The sequence below is a fragment of the Durio zibethinus genome, unplaced genomic scaffold (assembly GCF_047325235.1).
Source record: "Durio zibethinus cultivar Kanyao isolate XHJ-2024 unplaced genomic scaffold, ASM4732523v1 HiC_scaffold_3, whole genome shotgun sequence".
NCBI lineage: Eukaryota > Viridiplantae > Streptophyta > Magnoliopsida > Malvales > Malvaceae > Durio > Durio zibethinus.
Window position 1 is genome coordinate 9,595,439 of NW_028323044.1, and position 5,000 is coordinate 9,600,438.

The following is a 5,000-nucleotide window of genomic DNA, read 5'->3' on the forward strand; positions in this document are numbered from 1 at the left end:
GCCCTGGTGCGGCCGGTTGCCTCGAGCACCATCGGCACACGCTCGGCCCTGGTGCGGCAGGTTGCCTCGACCACCATCGGCAGCCTCGACCACCATCGGCACACGCTGGGCCCTGGTGCGGGCGCTTGCCTCGACCACCATCGGCACACGCTCCGCCCTGGTGCGGTCGGTTGCCTCGAGCACCATCGGCACACGCTGGGCCCTGGTGCGGCAGGTTGCCTCGACCACCATCGGCACACGCTGGGCCCTGGTGCGGGCGCTTGCCTCGACCACCATCGGCACACGCTCCGCCCTGGTGCGGTCGGTTGCCTCGAGCACCATCGGCACACGCTGGGCCCTGGTGCGGCAGGTTGCCTCGACCACCATCGGCACACGCTGGGCCCTGGTGCGGGCGCTTGCCTCGACCACCATCGGCACACGCTGGGCCCTGGTGCGGGCGCTTGCCTCGACCACCATCGGCACACGCTGGGCCCTGGTGCGGCAGGTTGCCTCGACCACCATCGGCACACGCTGGGCCCTGGTGCGGGCGCTTGCCTCGAGCACCATCGGCACACGCTGGGCCCTGGTGCGGTCGGTTGCCTCGAGCACCATCGGCACACGCTGGGCCCTGGTGCGGCAGGTTGCCTCGACCATCATCGGCAGCCTCGACCACCATCGGCACACGCTGGGCCCTGGTGCGGGCGGTTGCCTCGACCACCATCGGCACACGCTGGGCCCTGGTGCGGTCGGTTGCCTCGAGCACCATCGGCACACGCTGGGCCCTGGTGCGGCAGGTTGCCTCGAGCACCATCGGCACACGCTGGGCCCTGGTGCGGCAGGTTGCCTCGACCACCATCGGCACACGCTGGGCCCTGGTGCGGGCGGTTGCCTCGACCACCATCGGCACACGCTGGGCCCTGGTGCGGGCGCTTGCCTCGAGCACCATCCGCACACGCTGGGCCCTGGTGCGGCAGGTTGCCTCGAGCACCATCGGCACACGCTGGGCCCTGGTGCGGCAGGTTGCCTCGAGCACCATCGGCACACGCTGGGCCCTGGTGCGGGAGCTTGCCTCGAGCGCCATCGGCACACGCTGGGCCCTGGTGCGGCAGGTTGCCTCGAGCCCCATCGGCACACGCTGGGCCCTGGTGCGGTCGGTTGCCTCGAGCACCATCGGCACACGCTGGGCGCTGGTGCGGGCGCTTGCCTCGACCAGCATCGGCACACGCTGGGCCCTGGTGCGGCAGGTTGCCTCGATCACCATCGGCACACGCTGGGCCCTGGTGCGACAGGTTGCCTCGAGCACCATCGGCACACTATCGGCCCTGGTGCGGGCGGTTGCCTCGACCACCGTCGGCACACGCTGGGCCCTGGTGCGGGCGCTTGCCTCGAGCACCATCGGCACACGCTGGGCCCTGGTGCGGCAGGTTGCCTCGAGCACCATCGGCACACGCTGGGCCCTGGTGCGGGAGCTTGCCTCGAGCGCCATCGGCACACGCTGGGCCCTGGTGCGGCAGGTTGCCTCGAGCACCATCGGCACACGCTGGGCCCTGGTGCGGTCGGTTGCCTCGAGCACCATCGGCACACGCTGGGCCCTGGTGCGGCAGGTTGCCTCGACCACCATCGGCACACGCTGGGCCCTGGTGCGGGCGCTTGCCTCGACCACCATCGGCACACGCTGGGCCCTGGTGCGGGCGCTTGCCTCGACCACCATCGGCACACGCTGGGCCCTGGTGCGGCAGGTTGCCTCGACCACCATCGGCACACGCTGGGCCCTGGTGCGGGCGCTTGCCTCGAGCACCATCGGCACACGCTGGGCCCTGGTGCGGTCGGTTGCCTCGAGCACCATCGGCACACGCTGGGCCCTGGTGCGGCAGGTTGCCTCGACCATCATCGGCAGCCTCGACCACCATCGGCACACGCTGGGCCCTGGTGCGGGCGGTTGCCTCGACCACCATCGGCACACGCTGGGCCCTGGTGCGGTCGGTTGCCTCGAGCACCATCGGCACACGCTGGGCCCTGGTGCGGCAGGTTGCCTCGAGCACCATCGGCACACGCTGGGCCCTGGTGCGGCAGGTTGCCTCGACCACCATCGGCACACGCTGGGCCCTGGTGCGGGCGGTTGCCTCGACCACCATCGGCACACGCTGGGCCCTGGTGCGGGCGCTTGCCTCGAGCACCATCCGCACACGCTGGGCCCTGGTGCGGCAGGTTGCCTCGAGCACCATCGGCACACGCTGGGCCCTGGTGCGGCAGGTTGCCTCGAGCACCATCGGCACACGCTGGGCCCTGGTGCGGGAGCTTGCCTCGAGCGCCATCGGCACACGCTGGGCCCTGGTGCGGCAGGTTGCCTCGAGCACCATCGGCACACGCTGGGCCCTGGTGCGGTCGGTTGCCTCGAGCACCATCGGCACACGCTGGGCGCTGGTGCGGGCGCTTGCCTCGACCAGCATCGGCACACGCTGGGCCCTGGTGCGGCAGGTTGCCTCGATCACCATCGGCACACGCTGGGCCCTGGTGCGACAGGTTGCCTCGAGCACCATCGGCACACTATCGGCCCTGGTGCGGGCGGTTGCCTCGACCACCGTCGGCACACGCTGGGCCCTGGTGCGGGCGCTTGCCTCGAGCACCATCGGCACACGCTGGGCCCTGGTGCGGGCGGTTGCCTCGAGCACCATCGGCACACGCTGGGCCCTGGTGGGTTTAGGCACATCTTCAAATTTCTGCCGTGCCAATGCCATTTTTATGGCTTGTAAATTCATACAATGGTCCCCTAAGCCTTCACGTGAAGTTTCGTTGGAAGATGACTCGTTTTCTATTTTTCATGATTTTTGAAACTTTTTGCGGTTCGGGATTTTTTAAAATTTTTTTATAAGGATTTTTGGCCCCAAATTTTGTAGGCATGATCCTTATATTTTTGTTGGCATGCACAAAAAAATTCAGCTAAAAACTCGAAGTAGAGAAGATTTTGTGACCGTTTGAAAAAAGTGTCCCCATTTCAGACACTTTAACGGCTACTGGTAGCAAACCTGTAAAATCTCAAATGCTCTTTAAGGGGGTGTGAATTCTCAGAGGTTTGATGAGGGATAGGGGGCCAACACAAGGCCAAGTACCAGCACCCATCGCACATCATGTGCGCACACCCCCCCGGCCCCCCTCCCAATCGCCGGAACCCCAATGCCGCCGGTCAGGTTCTCCGGCGGTACTCCGGCGATGCTCCGGCGATGCTGTCCCGAGTGAAAAAAATGCGGCACCAGCACATGCTGGAGCCAAGCATGGGCACCGTGGCTCAAAATCGAACTTCGGCCAAGGCCTCGACCATCAATGGCACATGATGACGCATGGTGATGGCACATGCATCGACCATCATCGGCATAGGCTGCCCTTCGGTACGGGCACTTGCCTCGACCGCCATCGGCACAAGCTGGGCCCTGGTGTGGGTTGTTGCCTCGATCACAATCGGCACATGCTGAGCCTTGGTGCGGGCGGTTGCCTCGAGCACCATCGGCAGACCCTGGGCCCTGGTGCGGCCGGTTGCCCCGATAACCATCGACACACGCTGGGCCCTGGGGCGGGCGCTTGCCCCCAGCACCATCGGCACACGCTGGGCCCTGGTGCGGGCGCTTGCCTCGACCACCATCGGCACACGCTGGGCACTGGTGCGGGCGCTTGCCTCGACCACCATCGGCACACGCTGGGCCCTGGTGCGGGCGCTTGCCCCCAGCACCATCGGCACACGCTGGGCCCTGGTGCGGGCGGTTGCCCCCAGCACCATCGGCACACGCAGGGCCCTGGTGCGGGCGGTTGCCCCGAACACCATCGGCACAAGTCGGCCCTTGGTGCGGGCTCCTGGCTCGACCACCATCGGCACACGCTGGGCCCTGGTGCGGGCGGTTGCCTCGAACACCATCGGCACACGCCGGCCCTTGGTGCGGCCGGTTGCCTCGACCACCATCGGCACACGCTCGGCCTTGGTGAGGGCGCTTGCCTCGACCACCATCGGCACACGCTGGGCCCTGGTGCGGGCGCTTGCCTCGACCACCATCGGCACACGCTCGGCCCTGGTGCGGGCGCTTGCCTCGACCACCATCGGCACACGCTGGGCCCTGGTGCGGGCGGTTGCCTCGACCACCATCGGCACACGCTCGACCTTGGTGAGGGCGCTTGCCTCGACCACCATCGGCACACGTTGGGCCCTGGTGCGGGCGCTTGCCTCGACCACCATCGGCACACGCTCGGCCTTGGTGCGGGCGGTTGCCTCGACCACCATCGGCACACGCTGGGCCCTGGTGCTGGCGGTTGCCTCGACCACCATCGGCACACGCTGGGCCCTGGTGCGGGCGGTTGCCTCGAACACCATCGGCACAAGCCGGCCCTTGGTGCGGGCGGTTGCCTCGACCACCATCGGCACACGCTGGGCCCTGGTGCGGACGGTTGCCTCGAGCACCATGGGCACACGCTGGCCCTTGGTGCGGGCTCTTGCCTCGACCACCATCAGCAGAAGATGGCCCCTACGTCGAACACCATCGATACATGCCGGGCCTTGGTGTGGGCACATGCCTCGAGCTGGTGCGGGCGGTTGCCTCGACCACCATCGGCTCACGTTGGCCCTTGTTGCGGGCACATGCCTCGACCACCATCGGCACCTGCGCACCCTCGGTGTGGGATTTGCTTGTTTGGAAAAAGTGTCCCCGTTTCAGACATTTTAACGTCTACTGGTAGCATATCTGTAAAATCTCTAATGCTCTTTAGGGGGTGGTGGTCCGGCACCCCCTCTCCCCCCCCCCACGGGGGGAGTAGGTGTGCGCGATGGGCCTCCCATTGCGTGCACCCCGGCCAACGTCCCTCGAACGAAATACAGGGCGTGCATGCCTTCCGGCGATTTTTGTCCGGCGACTGGTTGCTCCGGTGACCGGCAGGCGCCCATGGCCTCGATCGGTTGGCTTGCATGCAAAAAAAGGGAGCCGAGCTCCAGCCCGTGCACGCGGCGGATGCTGCCCTAGACCCCAGACCAAGTCCCTGAA